Source organism: Anolis carolinensis, chromosome 3, assembly GCF_035594765.1.
Source record: "Anolis carolinensis isolate JA03-04 chromosome 3, rAnoCar3.1.pri, whole genome shotgun sequence".
Classification (NCBI taxonomy): domain Eukaryota; kingdom Metazoa; phylum Chordata; class Lepidosauria; order Squamata; family Dactyloidae; genus Anolis; species Anolis carolinensis.
Genome location: NC_085843.1, coordinates 25,162,447 through 25,183,171, shown reverse-complemented (window position 1 = coordinate 25,183,171; position 20,725 = coordinate 25,162,447). Strand labels below are relative to the sequence as shown.

The following is a 20,725-nucleotide window of genomic DNA, read 5'->3' as shown; positions in this document are numbered from 1 at the left end:
AACATACTTGCAATGACTGATAATAGAACTATTCTTTGGATTCCATAACGACTTGCTCTAGTAGCAATAAAGAAAAGGCTGGAAGGGAATTGCTGGCAAGGGAAGGAGAGAGAACCATTGTTTAGCGACAATGAGAAGAGACTAGGCTTGAAATTGCTTGTTCAACAGGAACCAACTCCAAACACATTGTGTTCTGTAAATATTTGCTCTTGCGTGCCTGGGGCTCTCTTTCATTTTAGTTTCCTACTTCATGAACAGTCTTACAACTGTTAGTAGTCAGGAACACTTTCCTCTGAGGTCTGGCTAATCCACCAGATGTGACTTTATCTGTGGAAAGCATTTTAATTTGGCTTTTGGTGTTGGTTGTCTCTGCCATCAATTATTGAAGGATTTTCTTAATCTTAATTTTTCTTACTGATTTTCTTATTAGTTCTCTGAGGTTTTTAATTAGTGGTTTTATGGATTTTCCTGCCTTTGTTGTTATAACATTTAATCCTTTTAGCCACTGATTAACTGAATATTTGTGTATGTTATAACATTGTGAATGACTTGGGGATTTTTGAAATGAAAAACAGTATGGAAATGTTGGTGATATTGACACTAGGCTTAAAAGCAGAGCTGTTTTATTTCTTAATACAGCTGTGATGACTAGATTGGATTACTGCAGTCATCCCTGTGTATAAGAACATTAGGAACTTTCTCTTGTCTCAAAATGGTGGTCATTAGGATGATGGTAGAACAATTTAATCATACAACTTCCAATATACTCAAACTGAGGCAGTTCGTTACTAATTAATTTCCAATCTCAGTTTAAGGTGCGGACTCAGATCTTGAGATTCTGTATAATCAAATGAGCCATTTCTCTAGAAATGTCCCCATCCACCTGGACCTGGCTTGACTTTTAGATCTTTTTGCTAGGTTCTGTTGTTTTGTCTCTCACTGATTCATATTTGGGACCCTTTCTGCAGTGGCATCTAGGCAATGTGTCTGGTTCATTGGGGAAATCTGGAAAATCTAACCTTTATGAATATTTAAGGATTTTTTTAAAAAAAATGGATGTTCTTTAAGATTAAATTTAGTCAACATATGCTGGAAAGACATTTTTAGGAAGATCACTTTTTTTCATAACTCAGCCATATGGGCCTAAATCTGTCCAAACATGTCTCCCGCTATGACCCACCTCGAAGCTTAAGATCATCGGATGAGGCCCTGCTCGCGGTCCCGTCAGCCTCACAGGTGCGGCTGGCGGGGACGAGAGACAGGGCCTTTTCAGTAGTGGCTCCCCGCCTATGGAACACCCTCCCCATTGAAGTCAGGCAGGCTCCCTCCCTCCTATCCTTCCGTAGGAAGGTAAAAACTTGGTTGTGGGGCCAGGCTTTCGAATAAGAATCAGCAGCATTAATTACTATTATGTATACTGGAACTCAATTGACAGACCCAGTCTTTTAAACTTGTACACGCCTATCTATATTTTATAAATGCATTTTATGAATGTTATATGTAAGTTAATTTTTTAACTGATTTATAGTGTATTGTACTGTTTTTATATGTCTGTTTTATTGTAAGCCGCCCTGAGTCCCCTGTTGGGTGAGAAGGGTGGGATATAAATATTGTAATAAATAATATTGTAATAAATAAATCCAATTTCTAGTCACATCCAGTGTTCAGTAATTGAAATAAATGGGTTTAAACAAGTTCTAATTTGCTGATCATCAGTTGACTTAATGTGTTAACTGTAAGTTGGACTTGCAACTGAATTTAGGCCATGATGGTGTATTTAGATGTCATTATTTGATGTTATTTTAAAATCCTTTTGAAAAATTATCCTAAATGATATGATATAAATGCAAACATCAAGTGCCTCCTACATCCAAATAAGAGAGACAGCAGTATTATTGTTTGATTTTCGACTAGAACGCTGGGAGATTTACTTTTTAATCTGTACTTAGCTATAGAAACTCGCTAGGGCAAGTCATCTTATCCTAACCTTAAAGGAAAGCAGTGCCAAACCTCCACTGATAGGATTGCCATAAGTAGAACTCAACAACTACATCAAACAGTCAGATTCCACTTCCTGCCATGTTATCAATGAGGGAAGGATAAAGACCAGTATGATAAGTAGCTTTCATATTGTCATCTTGCTTTTGCAGCACATCAGCTTTTCGATGGTATTGTTGCTTGCATCTTCTTTTCATCTTTGTTACCTTTAAAAAGATGAAAAAGATCAAGAACTGGGGGAGAAAGGGAGTGGGCAGTTGCATTAGTACTCATGTTTAGAGCATATTAGAACCTGTAGTTGTAGTCCAAAAAATAACTTTTTCATGCCTCAGAGTAGAATGTTGAAATCATTAGGATTTCAGTTAGTCAGGCTTAAATGATTGACCATTGTTTTGTGTGATTATTTTAAGCAGGACTAAGGACCTCCTCATGCGTGCCACTGGAAATGCCAAGGATGGCGATTGCAGCACTGCCTTCCCAGGGGATGTTGACACCTGTCATCCCATGTCCCATACCATCCCGGCTCCCCCATTACCTCATCACAGGCAACCGGCTTGACCAGCAGATTTCTATGAAAAGATGGGATACCTCCCGTCTTTTGCTGCTGGCTATTTTTTTCAGCAGTGGCAGGTTTTTTGGGGGGCAGAGTTTTGCCCTGGAGCTGCCTCGAAAGTACTTCTCCAGGGTGTGATGGAAGCTGCAGGCTCCATGGCAAAACTGCTAAAAAAAACCCTGCAGCCGAAAAATAGGTCCTAAACCAGGATCCTAAGCTGTGAAGAGGTCCTAAGCCAGGATCCAATCCGATAACTAAATGTACTTGTTCTGTTCTCTTAAATAAAAGAAGTTTGCAAATTACATACTTTTCATTCCATCATAGATTTGGGCAATGTGTTTCTCCTTGGTCATCCTGCATGAAGTTTTCTGGATGCCAGATTTGATGTTTGGAATCAGGCATGTAGCCAAGGGGGGAGCTTGAGGGGCTTCAGCCCCCCTGAAATTCTTAGGGTGGTCCGTGAGAAGACCTTACATTTATTATTTAAACTGTTATGTTTATTCATATTGTGATCTGATCACCATGCTCAATATATCCCATATGCATGGGGGTATTGGGATAATGATACAAAAGGTTTGCTAGGATAGACGCTCTCATGCTCAGACTCAGCCCCCCCCCTGAACCAAAATCCCAGCCCCTCCCGAAACAAAATCCTGGCTACGGGCCTGTTTGGAATTATTGCTTTTGTTCTCGGCTTTACACTTTTTGGACCATTTTTGGGGAGTATTATTTCTTCCCCCTCTTTTAGGTATATTTGGGAAACTGCACTCATAAATACTTTGAATAACACCAGAACAACAATAGCAACAACTTAATTTTTCCCTAGAAATTGGGACTCAGAGTGGCAACAGTGATTATGGAACCTAAGGCAATACAAGGACTTTCCACTTCACTATAGCTTTGCTGAAAGGCTTTCTTGAATTTTTCTTATATCTTGAGTTCCTATTCTTTCTCTCTCTTCTGTTTTTATTTATATTGTAAAACCTACAGGCCCTTGTCAGGTAATTTAAAATCCATTACCCATAGCTTGGAATTGGACTATAGATGTTCCTATTTCATTCTCTTTAAAATTCAGTTGCAGTGGCCTGAAAGTCATTTTACCATCAGGGACATCTGCCAGATAACTATCTCAAAAGCTCTAATACTTCTCTCATAGTCACGGTGGATTGCATGGTCAGAGAGCTGAGTTGACACTGTTTTTTCTGCAGTCTCAAAAAGGAAAAAAAAGTCCCAGAATGAAATTTGCCTTCTTTTGTTGATTTCCCCCCTGCCTATATTTCTCTTGCTTCCTTGTCAAACTGGGTTTAGGCTCTGATGATTTCCAAAATGAATTACACAGCCTAATTTGACGGATGCCAGTGGTTGTGAGTGGATAATGTAAAACAATAGATGGCAACATGACTTCAACAACAACAACGACAAACGATTGACTGCAGTGAAAATGGCAGTGCTCCATCAAATTTTAAAGCATCTTGGATAGTCACAGAACATTTTTAATTAGGGATGCATGAAAACTTTTCTATTAAGTCCAAAGATGCTTCTGCCAAAGAGTGGCATGGCGTGTTCAAAACATTTATCAAGAAAAGCAGATATGTTTTCATTTTTTTTGAAACAAAAGAAGGCTTTTCACAACAGTGCATTTGCATGTTCATTTTTACATTATAGCTAACTTGCTTTTGGTCCTGTTGTTCTATTATAATGTCAACAAGTTTTCTATTCTTCATTGTTATTGCCTGTCAAAGTGTCAGGAGACATTCTATTGTGCACAGTGCCGACTTGCTTAAAAGATTGGATTACTACATGTCCTTTTTCATTTCACCTACCTGGAAACTGTTGTTAAATATCTAGGGGAAAGTTACTTTTACTTTGTTCTTTAAAGCATGCAAAAACAAATAAGCAGATCAAATGATAACTGCTCAGACATTTTCTTTATTTGGGAGCCTTCTCCATGATAACTGCTCAGAGATTTTCCTATTTGGTAGCCCTGTCCATGACCTGCCAGCAAATTTAGTTGTTGTCACAAACGTTATTGTACAACTGCATTTGAGATGGTCTTAGTTTGTGGTGAAATATAATTGTTATTTACAGTTTTTATGATGAAATTGCACAGCATGACAGGCACAGAAAAAAAAGTTTAATTTTAATAGCTTCTTAAAATCACTCTAGAACAAAATGAAAGACCCAAAGTAGGCTCTTGGGAACCTGTTATGTCTTCACCCTATCTTTATTTCGAGTTTACAAAATCTCTGATATAATTTTAAGTATGTCATTCTATGTCTCCATATCTGTCTTTTAGGCCATACAAATCCACATACTTGACTGAAGAGCCATCACACTTGGTGTGTTATTTAACACCAAAAGACCAGGGGAAAGTTTTATTTTTATTCATTTGGTTTTTGAAATGTTGCTAGTTTTGTCCATCTCATTTGTACTTGGCATTGAACTGATTTTGAGGTTTGCAGTCAAACTGTTGTTTCATTCAAATTATTAGCAAAATTATCAATGGGCAAAATCATGGAAATTTTCAAACATTTTATATTTTAAATTACAGTCATTTGGTTTATGAAATCTATATTGTGCAATTAGCTCTTTATGTCCCCTGTCAGTCTGTATTTTGTGTGCTTTTTTTCCTTTGGAAGCTTGCTCTCTGAAACCGAAAATCTGGCAACAAAAATTAGAACTTTATTTGGACAGGATTTGAGTAATTGGTTGCTGACAAAAGGGATGGGTGTTGTGCTTTCTGGACTAAATGCGCCTTCAAAACACTTTTAATTAAATTGTGCCTTAATTGGTTTGTGTTTTATGTTAGTTTTTTGTGGCTAATATCTTATAGTGGCTATAAGTTGCCAGATATACCAATTTTCATCCAAGCAGGCTGCAAGATGAACAAATGAATAAATAAGCATCTTTGACCAAGAATAGAAGCTTATTTTTTACCATCTCTGTTGCTCAGAAGTATGGATATATGACTTTGGCACTTTTGGGGATTAAATTTGTGCTAATTTTAGAAAGCCAGATCAAATTTGTAGTTGCTTCAGCCTGAACTGAAAGGATGGGATCTTGCTTTCAATGCTATTCTTGGAAATAGTGTCTCTTAAAATCATGATGTCGCATTCTCATCCTTCAGTTTTAAATTGGGAGGTATCATTTTGAAAAACTCCTTCCATGTAGAAAATTAATTCATCATCAATAGCCCAGCCTAGTTTGTTGTCCAGTTTTTGATCTTGCTGTTTTTAATGAGTTTTTAAAATAGAAAATACACAATCTGATGTAGATAATGACCATTTATTTTCCCCCCAACATATCAGGGGCCAAAACCATATTTATGCCCACTGATTACAATGGGGTCTTTATTTACTTGGAAATTTGATCTGGGAATCACCGGCAACACCAGTACTGTAGGAAAAACTAAATGCACAGACATGGAGTGACATGAGTCACCAGCATTATGTAGTGACTGAAAATGTCAAACCTATACTAAGCTGCAAACATCTAGTATCAAGAAAGTATAGTGTCCATTTTGGAGGGGATAATGATACACGTTTATTCTGCTTTTGACAGACCTCTCCTGAAATACTGTGCCCAGTTCTATATACTCCAGGTCAAAAACGATATTGAAAAGCTTGAATGTGTCCATGGGAGGGCAACTGAGATGGTAAAATGTCTAGAAACCAAGCATTGTGAAGGACAACATAGGGTATATTTAGCTTGGAAAAGCTAAGATAGAGAGGTGACATCAAGTTAATCTGTAAATGTTTGAAGGGATGCCATCTAGAAAATGGAGCAAGGCTACAGAATTATAGCACTATCATTCCGCTTTAACTGTCAAGGTTCCATTCTGTGGAATCCTGAAATTAGCAGTTCAAGGAGGAACATTTTGAGTTCTTAGCCAGAATGTTTCAGTGCCTCATAAAACTACAAATGTCAGAATCCTATGGAACCATGGCAATTAATTGGAACAATATTCCTATAATTGTGTAGTGTGAGTCAACTCTAGGACAATGGATTCCACCTGGACTAAAAGGGACCTGGACATTGAGACTAACATCCTCAGACTGTCTCAGAGGATGGTGGTCTTTTCATCAATGGACACATCAACTCAGAGTTTGGGTGGCCATCTTTGTGGAGTGCTTTAGCTTTGTGTTCCTGAATGTGAAGGGACTGAATGTTAGTTGGACTAAATAGCCAGCCATTGTAGCAGTTGCAGTCGTTTACAATGGCAGAACTCTATGAGTCTATTTACGATTTACTTTTGGTGCAATTGTTTCTAAATTTGGTTTTACACATGATTGAAAAGAGAACTTGTTTTTAATCCACCCTAGGAACTGCTAATGCCAATCCTGCCTTCTAACGTTATGTTTCTTGCCATGCAATAAGTTTACTGAAGCCATGATACTGCACTGAGCTCATGCTCGGCTTTCTGGTGCAAGTGTTTTGGTTTTGATGTGATAGTTAGACAATGGCTAGTAGTGACATTGTATTTAAGATCTGTATTACGGATACTCTTGTTCAAAGCCTTAGGGGAACAAAATGAAAAAGAGCAAAGAAAAGGGGGAAAATATCTGTAATTGATGGAAGAGAAAAAAAAACGGCAGGTGCAACGAGAAGAAAGCCTCAAAAGAGTGCTGAAAAAAATATGTGGAACTTTGATAAAGCAATAGAGTGCTCAATGTGTTGGAGTGGAAGTTTACTCAGGGGCACAATTTATTTGAGAGATGTTGCTTTCGTAGATATTCTGGATACAGCACACTGCATTCTAATGTATATCAGGCATTGCTGCTTCTTCCTTTCTTTCCCACCACTCAGCCATGAAGCCACTTGACAGCCTTGGGGATTTACCCTATCTACCTCTCCTCTCTTTTTCTTTTCCCTCTTTCCTTTTCTGATTTGTAAGGTTATCATGTGGACACGCTCAAGATTGGACACCTATATGTGGTGCTTCAAACTTTGCAAAGGATTCATGGGATAGATATGCACTTCTTATGTATTAACCATGTCTGCCAGTTGCAGCAAAACCTTGTGGCACATCAAAGATTCAAAATTTTTATTTTGGCATAGAAACATTGGTGGATTAAAGTCCTTATTATTTAAAATAATTGTGCCTTTCCTTTCTGTTTAATGACAGGACTCCAGGTTTTCTGACAACCAGTGAAATAATACAACTCAAAAAAAAACTTTTAAAAGGCAGTAATGTAACGTAGTAGTAATGGTGACCCAGCAGGATGTGAGGACATGATGATGGGACATACTGTTCTTCAGGTCTTAGCCATTGCACTTGGCAATATGGTCATTTGAACTATCACCTCACCCAGTGTGCATTGTCTAATGAGAACAGTCAATGCTTTTGACTGACCAGGGAATGGAGCATTTCCTCACTTATGTGGATAGGCTCTTTCTCTCTCTTCTGGATATTCTTAGTGACATAGTGACCTCCATATAATCCTAATCTGTTAGAATTGTAAGAAACCTCAAGGAACATATAGAGCAATTTCCACGACTAAAGCAGTCCTGAAAAATACCCATCCAACCTCTGTTTAAAGATCTTATGGTTACAAAGGTGATATAGTCCAACCAGCTGCCTTGCAAGAAACTATAGCACTTCTGCAAAATACCCATCAACTTCTGTTTAAAAACCTCCATAGATTTGTAGTTGGAAGGATCCAGAAAAAAACATTTAGTCTCACCCCTGCCACTAAAGCATTCCTAAAAGATATTTTTACAACCTCTGTTTAAAGACTTCCATAGAATCTTTGAGTTTGAAAGGACGAAAGAACTTCCAAAAGGTGTGCATCTAACCCCTGTTTGAAGACCTCCATAGATTTGTAGAATTTTAAATTTGGAAGTTACCACATGTAAACCTGAATAAAGCTGCTAGGAGGGAGATGATGACAGAACATACCCACACATACCCAAATCTTAGCTTACTTGTAAGAGAAATAAAGACAGACACCTAGTGAGAGATTACAGGATAAATAGCTCCTTTTCATAGCAGTTATAAAGCCATCATATTAGCAGGCCATAATGGAGACGCAAATGTTTACACATCTCAACCCATTTTTAAAACCCAAAGAGATAAAAAATGTTGCTGTCAAGTTTTTTTCCCCAGAGAAACAGCCTGAAAGGATTTTGGATCTGAGATTCCTTAGAAGGCCTTACAAACATGATGGGGGAATTTAAGAGCAATGAAGACTGGAGAGGGGGCGAGATTGAGATGAAGTGGGGGAAAGGGCTGTTGTGGAACAAAAACATTGAGCAGGCTTGTAGTTTTGTTTAATGTTCACACAAATATCTGTCCTTGTCTTTTAGCTGGAATGCTAAACACAACATTCAAAGGGGCTTCAGATTTCTCCCTTTCATCATCTCAGCAGAATATGCTTTAATTCTTGTCCTCCCTATTTATGAATTATACTCATTTCTCCAGTTTGGGGCCAATGTTCTGTTCTGTCTCTTGAACTGGGAATTTCTGGCCTTGAGCCTTGGGAATATGAGGATAAAAGAGTGCCTAATGCTTTGACCATCCAAGGAAAATGGGAGATCTTTCTGCTTGAGTCCAGCAGTTTCGGTGAGAGACGATTTTTCTCCAAAGTTATAATTATGCTCCTCAAGATGAATTACCTTCTCCCCATAACGAATTTTCATTGAACCCAAGCAATTCTAGCATTTAGTCATTTAAAACTTCAGTTGATCGTTTAGAAATGCAGTTTAGCTATCCAGACAAAAGGGACAGGCATTGGGATGTGAATACATAAAATCCAAGAGGTTTAGATGTATATAATTTTCAAAGTTTAGTTCTGTGTAATGCTAGAAAGTTGGAGACTAAAGGAATTCTTATTGGGGGAAGTCATACTTGCATTTATACCTCTTGCACCTATACCACAGTTTTTCTTTTTTTACTTTCTGTCAATGTGTGAGAGGCTAATTGAGACATATACCTTTTCCCTGTCTCAATTCCTCTCCTTCCGAAGATCTGGCAATCTGTCCAGTCTCACAGAAAGAACGAACTCTCATCAGTCAGATGTCAGGTGAAGTCAGCGGTTCAGACCTTTATTGATGTTATATAAAACTATGTACAGACGCACAGCTAACACACATGTCTCTTCTATGGCAGAATTAATGGCGACTGGCGAAGAAGCTTATCAGTAAACTTAGCACATCCCAAATTCCATTCTCAGTGACTTATTTCCGCTACGTCAGCAAAATGGAAGCTGCATTCATGTCACTCTATGCAGTAAATATAACTCTATGCAGTTAATCATTCTTGTGCTGGAAAGCTTACTGAAGCACACACATATTCACTTTAACAAAGAGTGAACATTTCACACACTACAATAACCATTACTCTGACACTTTCTGAGCTGTATAAGACATGGAAAAGAGCCAGTATGGAGTAGCAATTTGAATGTTAGTTTAGGGCTCAGAAGAATGCTGGAAGGCCAAGTTTTGAATTCTCACTTGGCTATGGAAAACTGCTGGTTGACCTAAACAAGTCACATGCTGTCAGGCTCAAATGAAGGCAAAAGATCTCTACCTCCTGAACAAACTTTACCATGAAAACCCCACTATAGGTTCTCCTTAGGGCCCCAATAAGTTATAATGACCGGAAAGCACAAAACAGCAAGAAAAGCATGGAGCATGGTTAAAAAAATGATTTAAAATAAACCAAATTTTTCAGCTACATGTACCTTTGCTCATTAGGAATACCACTCCTGCAAAAAATAAAGGAAGTGCCAGTTAAGAGTAATGGGGCCTAACAGAATTGCATTTGACCTGACAAAAGAAATTGATCAATTGATTGGTGAAATAACCTCTTAAAGATGTTTGGCATTGTGGCCCCTGATTAGGACGCTCTCATTTTAAAAACAAAACTCAATGAAGCAATAAAATGTTCTTCTCATTAAAATATTGATGACCTTATTAGTAGGAACTCAGTTTTGAATGATCTTGCAATATCTTGACACCTGTTGTTTTATTGAAATCTCAAATTTGACAAGCTATCTTTTCATACTACACAGCTATAGTGCTATGATTCCACTGACTTTGTAAGCTTTAATAGAATCCCAATGGTAGAGAGAAAGATGTTTAGAATCTTCCGCCAGATAACATCTCTAGTGTTTCCTCAAACTACAAATATTTCCATGGTAGTTAAACTGGAATCATAATACTGCTTGTCCACATTTGTGGGTTTAGCTTTTATGAATTTGATTATCCATTGATATGATTAATATCGTATTTTTTTAGGAATCTCTAGGGGCCCTTCCAGACAGGCACAGAACCTATGATGGGTTCCAGATAATCCTGAGGTGTTCAAACAATGCTTCAGGCTAATCCAGATTAATCCAGAGTAAACCTGGATTTCCAGATTTACTCTGGATTAAAAAAAAACCCTGAAAAGATCTGAACCTGCAATAAGGTCTGGTTCTTTTCAAGTGTTGGATCTGTGGGGATTGATTCTCAGGATCACCCATGATCCTGAGGCCAATCCTCATTGCCATCTCGATTTTTTGGGCTCCCCTCCCGGCCCCCCATTTTCCCCTCATACTGACTATCAAAGAGCACTTGTTTCACCAAACTATTAAACCCAAAATTCCATGGTATTACACCATGGCAGTTTAACCACCTCATCAGATGGGGTTTGTGAAGCATCCTAGGATACTTCCCTGCTTGTGCTGTGCTAGCTCCAATGTAACCAGCATGGATCATCACCTTGAGGGTGACAGATTCACCCCACTGCCCCTCTCTTCTGAGGTGAAGCCAGGCTAAGTGGGACAAAAACCCATATCAACCTCAGATGTGTGCCAGTCACAAGAACTAATCTCCAGACTTTATTCCATATACCCCTGGAGAAGCTTTGGCAGTTTGTGGTATATGGAATAAAGTCTGGAGATTAGTTCTCGTGACTGGCACATATCTGAGGTTGATGTGGTTTTTTGCTCATCAGTGTTTGGCACTCATAATGAGTCATTTTAATGAGGAGATTTGAAAACATTGCTTGCCCTCTGATATTCCTGAGGTTACAAATTGCTGAGGTGAGATGCAATATAATGTAGACAGGGTTTCCTTTGCCATGAAGAGTGAGCATAAGAGTGAATCAAATTACATGTAAATCAGCAAGAAACAACATAGACTACATTGCAATTAATGGCGATGATGTGACCTAGATCAGCAGATGGAAACCACGATCATGACTGCATTGTGTTTACATAGGAAAGCAATTCTTTAACAATACCCCATGGGTATTGCAAACTCTGTAATTTTTGCTAAGCTGCAGTAATGGAAATAGAAAAAAAAAATGATTTCAGTGGTAAGAATGAAAGCCAGTGGGAATATATTTGTAGCAAAAGTGCATTCTATGTAAGAATATTATATCAGAAGTTTATGTTGCTGTATTTGTTGAAATACTAGGAAGAAAACTGCAAACATTTAGAAAGTAAAAGCAATAATTGCATTTATTTTTTTAAGTGGAAGCAATTACTTATATGAAAATAGAAACAGGCGGGAGTGTTAGAAATTGGACCAATTTTGTAGCAAAGTGTTTGAATTTTTTTTAAAAGCAATCATTTCCTTTAACAACTTATTACATTGACAATGTTGGAAACTTCTCTGGTCATAGAATTCCACATTAAGAAACAACTACTGAGAATTTTTTGTTCTTTCTCTTTATATATAGTTATAGCCTCTGAAAAATGATACAACTCAGAATAGAATCCCTCTGCTAATCCTAAATGGCAAGGAGACAGAAAAATATTTTTATTCCTGAGAACACAGTAAAGTCCAACTGCACCTTGGGGACACCCAGTTTATTATTATACCATGTCACCCATTTTTCCTTATCTGTTAGGAATAATCCTAATTAATCATCTGTCCTACTTTTTAGTTGCTTTTAATATGTTCCGTTTTCTTTCTTCTCCTCCCACTTTCTCATTTCATCCACAGCTTACTTGAGTTGCTGAAAATTGAGTTCAAAGTGAAAAAACAGTCTGCAGACAATTAACATGACAAGGTGAAGCAGAGAAGAGAGGACAGCATCTTACCTTTCCCAATAGGCTCAAACAAAAACAGAGATATTCTCTCCTAGCTTATTTGTTACCCCTAGTAATAGCTCTTGAACACACTCTGATGTTGTTTGGCCACTGGTGTCCTAGTTTTCTTGTTAAATATCGAAGAGAATATTATACACTGAGGTTTTGCATAATCTTCTTCGTTAGATGGATGAAGTGTTCAAGTGAAAACCAAGTGCATGTATTTGTGAGCGGATCAACTGATAACGAGATTTCTTTATTTATTGTATTTATATATTGCTTTTCTCACCTCTGGGGGAACTCAAAGCAGTTCACAACATGAATAATCCATGACAAAATTCAATGTCTTACATGTATAGAACATTGCATATCAAACTAGCCACATACAACAATAGATTAAAATCATTAAAATTATAAAACTATAAATAACAATCATAAACACAACACAAAACATTTAAGTCTTGCAAACAACATAAAACATTTAATTCTTAAGTCTCATTGTACAACAAGATCATAGAAAAGCTAAATGCAGAATATACATGCTATGAGTATTTAATGATTCATCCACCTACATGGATCCATACCCAGGCTAAAAGGTACAATCCATGTCTGGGAGTAATTCCATCATTGGCAGAAATACAAAAGACTTCAAGGAAGAAAATCTCTGAGGAGAAAAACTTGTACGAGCTTAATGAAAATGAAGCATGATCAGTGATAGTGTATTTGTGTGTGAACAGAATGGAATACCATGCATATTTGAATGTTACTCTAGAATCCTCAATAAGTGTTTTCCATATTGTAGTGTTTTGGGCCAGGTGTTATTTGTCTTATGTATTCAATAAATTAGGTAATGTGTTATTTTATTTTGCCGGAATTGTCCCTCTACTTTTTCAGTTCCTAAAAAAATCTTGCACAATCAAATTTGTTAAAGAAAGGAGAAGATACTTGAAATCTTTAAACAGTTGTGAAGTGGGAAATGAATCAACCACAGTTGGAAGTCAAAATAAAGGGGGCTGAAGCTTTTTTGGTCATCTCCCAGATCATATTAAGGTTGAAACTTCATTAGTAGATTTAAAAGAATAATAGGGTTTAATAATAAGTTCATTTTAAGTATTATCTAGAGGAAGTACGATACGTGAGAAGTATCTACAAGGTGGAACTTATTTGTCTTCCAATGTTATGGGTTTTTTAAAAGGTGTATATTTTTAGTTTGGTATATGTTATTCTAGGAGTTTTTTGTAGTCTTATATATTGAGATGTCTCTGTGTGTGTTAATAAAAATATTGAAGGTAGTAGGAAATGAAATATTCAAACAATTCTGAGGTGGGAAATGAACTAACAACAGTTGGAATAAAACATTAAAAAAAAGTCTGCAGCTTTCTAGCATCTCCCAGGTCATGAATCTTTATTTGGAGTCAGGGCATGCAAATGTGTTTCTGTTACATTCTTCATGAGCTGCTATAAATTTAAATCTTGTAATCTTATATTTAAAAACTGACTTACTTAGACTATTTTATAAATAATTTGATATATAATATACATCAAGAAAATATATATATCAAGAATATATTGATTTGACCAGTGGGTCTGAAATGTCTGACAAAAATAACATTTTTGGTATTTTGAAAGGAGTCGTTGAATAAAATAAACATGACAGAGACATTGTGAGTCAACATAAACCTAGTTTTTAATCTAGATCCCATTTTTGCAATCCAAGCCATAAATGGTTGGTTTTTGGAAAATGTCATCAGCAGACATTTGCTGTCTAAATCCAAAAAATGCTTTTGTAGTGATGTTGTATTGGAATATATTTAATGATGGATGGGGAGAGGGAGTGACTCAAGTAATATGGCTAATCAAGCTTTTTCAAAAAAATTCCTCAAAGTTGAGGGCATGCCATGTGTACTACACAATGAGCATAACTCAAAGAGCTGAAAATCAAGCAAGATTTTTAGTATTGCATTAACTGACTGAAAAGCAGTATTTCAAGCAGTTCAATACCAAGGACACTTATGGGTGCCTTTTTTGTATTAATTGGAAGTTCATTGCAATTTTACTTTCAGTAAGGACCATTTGTATTTTATCATTCAGTTTCCAGAATATCTTCCATTCTAAGAAATTTTACAAAGATCCATGTTGGATCCACCACTTTCGGTCTAGGGTTTCTGAAAATCTTTTTGGATTCCCTGAATGATTGTGTTAGGGACCTCTAGTGACCCTTCCTCTTACAGGAAATGGTGTTGTCTTATGTTGGCAGAAGCAAAACAATCTCTTTCCAATACACCTCTTCACATGGAGCTAAAATCGGTGGCATGGCTCCATCAGATAACGGCAGCCAGGCTCCATGGATGAAGGACGGCAGAACCTGTGCATGCTGCTACCACAGCAACACAGGATGCTTCCCCATGTTGCCCCTGGAATCTATGGGGGGAAGCCACACACTCCATGCACGCTTCACGCTTCCTCCTATGTGACCTCCCTCAGCTGGAACTGGGTGATGCGGGACATGGAGCGCTAGGTTCCCATACCCCCCAACGAAGCAGTATGTTCTTAGTGGCCATGTGACAAGGTTGAAAGAGAAGTCAATACAGCAATACACACTTCAGCTGTACTTATGAAATCTAGGCTTGTCTCTTTGTTGGAGAGGAAAATGATTCCCTTTCCTATCCCACTTTTAGGAGCCACAATGGGGTCTTCCTTTAATGCTAGGAACAGAATAGCATTAACCACTATTTCAGTGGCAAGAAGGATGTTAAATCAAGCAGACTGTAGACTAAGAAGACAGTGTTCCTTATACCAGTCTTCAACATGCCTTAATATAGTTAATCAGCTCTGACGTTATTACACATCCTCCCTCTGCCTGGTGCCATTTCACCAGCAAGCGTGGTGAAATGACAGGTGCATCGGGTGACTCTGTCACCCTGCGTACTGTTACGGCACTGCAATATTTTTCCCATCACACGGGGGAAGCATTGCCCAACCGGGGAAGAAGTGGAGCCTTTGCATGTTGACGAGGAAGCATCCTAGGATGATTCCATGCTGGTTGTGATCAGGGTCTCTGCCGGAAGTTGAGGGACATCATGTAGTGGACTGTGTGCCCATCCATCCCTCAACTGGAGCAGAAGTGTCTTAGGATGTTAAAAATTACTCCTGTGATGAGGTCCCTGTGTGTGTGCTTTAAATATACTTTCCCTGTGTATGTGCTTTAAATCTGTGAATTGGTTTATTCATTTGCTACATACAACAACAGGAATCCTCCAGACTGGCCCAAAGTCTCAGTGTATGTTAAGAGCTGTACCTGAACTTATCCAGACATATTTCCTGATATTTCTGGCCTAGTTCTCATGAATATCTGGAACTAACTATAACTTTTTAAACCAAGAAAGTTGTATTCCTTCCATGCTCTGATTTTCAGATATAGGCATGGTTATATTCCTTGTATCTATTATCTTGGTTCCTCCTAATTTTTTGGACTTTTGTAACATCCTTGACAATCATAATACAAATGACATTTCTTTTTCACTGAGCTCTTGCTGTCTAATGTTCATGAGCTCATTCAGAAAAAATGCTATTTATATTATAAATATAAATATATTGTTTTAATACATGCATCCTAAATATAATAAAGGAAATCATCTAAAAATTCATGCTCAAGAAAGAAAATATCTTCTTGATTGTGTGGCTGGAGCATATGTTTTCTTAAGACATCCATTAGCAAAATGAATTATCAGCTGAATGGATTTAGCATGACTTTCTAAGGGCATACAGTGAGCAGCCATGCAGTTAGCCTTTTGCCCCGGGCAAGTAAGCATTCTTTCTGGGTGAGTTGTTTACCCAATCACTTTGCTGAAGTTGTGGCCCATAGATTATGAGTAAGTAGGCTTCCATTTAGTGCAAAATAAATTATCAGAGCAAAAGTAAATTGAATAAATGTCCCCACTGGGTTCTATGCACACAGAGTGTCTTGTTTAGAGATATTCTGGACATGTGTGTTCCTTCTTTGTATATTTGGATTTAAGCATCTTTACCCTGCGGTCCTGCTCAAGATAGATTTGTGTCAGTGAATAACATATTGTAGCCTCTGGAAACAAATATGAAGATTGATTTTTTTGAGCAGTCTATCACATTGCATATGGGTAGAATTCTGTTCTAAAAGCTCCCCAAAACATTTTAAAGTGTGTTTGATTAACAGCAGAATCTGAGTTCTCTATCTACACATGTGTATGCATACAAATTTAGAACGTTATACATCAACCCACCATTCCTCAAAGTTGCTTGAGTCTAGATAATGGATACAGACCAAGTTCAGTAACGCAGTATTGGGAATTGAATTTCTGTTAGGACACCTACAAATATTCAGGTGAACAGTAGCACTGATAATATTGCTTAGGCCAGTCCTTGGAAAAGTACTTGTATTAGCTGGGTAATTTGTGGAATTGCAGTCTCAAAATGGGTCTCAAAACCTGCTACTTAATACAGAATAAATCTGTCCCTGTGGATGAGTGGCAGTTACAAAAAGGAAATGTATTGAGAGATAAGAATGAAATTGAGTTCAGAGGAAATGGGAATATAAAGACAAAGAAGAGCTGATTGCTGAAAAAATTATAATCTGAGGATTGTGAACCTTTAACTCTTGTTAATCAAAATGTTTAGTCAAAACAGTCAAGGTATTTTCCCATTTTTATTAGCTTTAAGAAGGTCTGATGTTTATTTAAAGAATTATTATTTCATATCAAAAGCATTGCATAATAAATAAGTTTAAAAGTGATAAAATAAAGGAATCACAAGCAGCTGAATAGTTCTAGACCAAAAGTGGGCAACAGCGACCACATTGTCTGTAGCTTTAAACGGGACATTGTGGGCAAGCATACATATGCATACATATGCAGAGTTGTTCTGTTCCACAGTCACACAAGATGGAGGGTTCCTCCAGGTAGTGCCATCTTGCCAAGTGTCTTTTGATCTGCCCACTCCACTTCTGAGTCTGTTTGAGGACTTCCAAGTTGCCCATTCTTGGTTTGCCCCTGGAGAAAGACCCTCATGGGGGGGGGGGCATCCAGTTGGAATTGCCTGGTTTAGCTGCCCAGAGGGATATTCTTGCTGTTGCTGCAGGAACATCAAGAGGAGTGGTCATTCTCATGAAGCTTTTCTTTGATTTGAGTCTATTGGGAGGAGGCTGATAGTCATGCAGTGGATGGCTTTCACAATGTTCATCCTTATTTCTCTCACAGTTAGCAGCAACTTCCTGTCGCACATCCGGGGGGGGGGGGGTGTGTGGCAATGCCAGCTAACTTGTAGAGTTTATCAACAGGTGTAGGTTTAATGCATTTAAAGAATATGCAGGGATTTTTAGCCTGGGAATCTTTCACTATGATGTTTTATGTATTTGTTTCTGGTCTCATTGTGATCATAATGTAGAGGGGATAGATAAGTGAGGTAACTTGAGAACTCAATATTTCTGAGTATCGTATTCTGTAATACCCTTTAAGGTGCTATAGAGAAAAAAGGAAAGCAGAACAGCAGTGGGGGAGACTGAGGAATAATTTCACATGGGGGAACAAAAGAATGTAGCAGAGATTACCGTTGGAGGAGCAAGGAGAGGGTTTTAATTTGTTTTGCTTTGATCTGTCTGGTTATGTTCTTGTTTAAATAGTTGAGGTCTAAGGGGCTTTGGTTTTAGGGCTGGACAGTCATGGCCATATATCTCTTCCCTTTGAATAGGAAACTAATCTGTGGTTGTCATATTTTCAGTGGTTGGTATCATAACAGATCAAGATATTTTTTTTGCTCTGTGTGTATGTGTGTGAGAGACCACAGCATTCCCAGTTCTTCGGGCTCCTGGAGCTTGATGGGGCAGGATGTGCCCCCCTCCCCTCCTTGCTCCCAACCTCCTGACACATCATTTTGACACCCCAGGAGCTTTTGACAGAGGGGCCATACCCTTCAGGTGGGTTTTTGATGTAAATGGGGGTCTGGGAGCTAGATCCATGAACTCCCGGGTCAACCACTGAATTGTCATAAACAATTGGATCAAAGATTCAGCTAGCTCCATAACCTAGAGTTTTTAATTAACATTTTATGGGAGTGATTTGGTGCTTTTAAAATGCCATGTTCTTTTTCTAGTTTTTCTTTCATCTAACATGTTATTGAATACCTTGCAAGGAATACTGAACAGATACAGCATCCTTCAAACTCAGCTGTTCTGTGCCTTGCTTTTCTGCTGCACATTCTTCCAACTCTGTTATGCCTTGTGAAATATGGAGGTCAATCAATTTCCCTTAACAATTTGTGCCAATAGTTGATTGCAAGAACTGTATGGTGCCTTGGTTTGATTATGAGTTATTCTTAAAACAGAATGATTGCTCCTGTTTGAGGACTTAATAGGCAAAATTGCATTGTTTTCAAACTGTCATAGCCAGAATTCAGATAACATTCTGCAAAGTTATAATAATGTATTTGAATACTGACTACTGCATTCCATTTCCATCTATTTATTCATGTATTGAATTTTTATCCCCTCTGTACTCTTTATATGGGACTCAAATCAGTTTCCAATATAAATTAATAAAATTATAGTGAAAACTACATACATTTTTATGTCCAGTGCCTTGCCGTTCTTAATACCAGGTTGGTCTTTTTGTTGTTTTAAAAATCAGCATCTGTGGTAAAGTCAACCATTCCAAATCTGTAAATATTGACAATTTCATATGAATTTTGTATCAAAACTGCATACTATTCTTTTGTATGTTTCCTGGAATATTTTTGCTTGTTGGAAGTTAGATAATTGTTAGATTGAGTCTTCTCTTGTTTGCCTTTTTAAAAAACTGAAAACATCTAGATTCTAGAGCATGGATAGGAAGCAACCTAGAGAGAATGCCAATTTCAGCCTTTTCAATTGTGAGCTCACCTTTAGCCAAAAATTGCCCAACGTCTACCTAAGATTAAATTGTCGTCACTTCTGTTTGCCATTCTAGAAAAAAGTGAATTTTCTTCTGAGCCTCATAGCTTTAAGTATGTTTTTGGAAGTCAGAGTTGTTGGGTTAGTTTAAATATATAACACAACTGTTCCTCATCCTAAAAATAATACTGTTTTAAGGTGGTGGGTGGGGACTTCTGATGAGAGGTTTGAAGTGGAAAAAAGGGGGGATGGGAGCTAAAGATGGTCTTCTGGCCACACATTTCCCTTGCTTGTCCTTCCTTCTAAGGCAAGGACGATTCACCCTGTTGTGGGCCCTCTCATTTCCTGCCTGGAAGAAGTATTTTTTAAGACAAGAAGTGAGTCAGAATTCTGTTCACTTCTCATTTTTTGAAAAGGATTATTTTGATTACAGAAAGTCCAGAAAACTAGACTGGGGTTGTATGCTATACTTGCCCACCCTGTTCTAGGAAGAGGTTTATCATTTGAAAAATATTAGTGAGTACCCATTAGTGTTGCCACATGGATAATTAAAATTAGTATTTAGGGTACTACAGAACTGGGTGAGCCAAAAGGAATTGCTGGTTTATTTAAAAATAGGCCCATCGAATCAATAGGCCTTACATAAAAGCTGATGTATTGTTCATGAATTGATTCAATAGGCCTATCAAAGTTGGAATAAGCAGTTGCCTATAAGCCACTGCTGTCTTTCCTGAGGCATTTTATTTCTCTGGACGTAAACAAAAAGAAGAATCCAATTACCCTGAAAATTGATGTTCAGGTCCAGTTGCCCTACTTACATGAGGCAACATCCACCCCACCCCTATCCTGAGCCCTTAAATGTTCTGTATTTTGCAGAGAACAAAAAACAGCAGGATTTTGTGGGTGCTTAAATCAAATACATAAAAATAAGTGATTTTTTTCCAAAGTAACAATTAGTGAAAGGTATTGAAGTTATCTCAATGAACCAATGTTTTTGACAGGCTTACCTAGTCAATTTTAAACTGGGAAATTTAACTTTACATTTTATCAATACTGGTGTTAATCTTTGTTCTTTGTATTTCAGTATATTCATTATAATGCCATTGTATTTTATCTCTCTGTGTTAACCATGTTGTATCCCAAATCAAACCTTGAATACAGGCTGATAACAAATAAAACATGTTGTTGGTGTTGTTGTGGTTGCTGTTGTTGTTTGCCTTCAAATTGTCATTGTCTTATGGAGATCCTAAAAAGAAC

General features: G+C 37.6%; 1 protein-coding gene across 2 annotated transcripts in view; it reads left to right on the top strand.

Annotated features, from left to right (window-relative positions):
* Positions 1-20,725, top strand: part of gucy1a2 (guanylate cyclase 1 soluble subunit alpha 2) — a 323,810-nt gene that overhangs the window by 51,193 nt on the left and 251,892 nt on the right. The gene's annotated exons all lie outside the window — the stretch shown is intronic.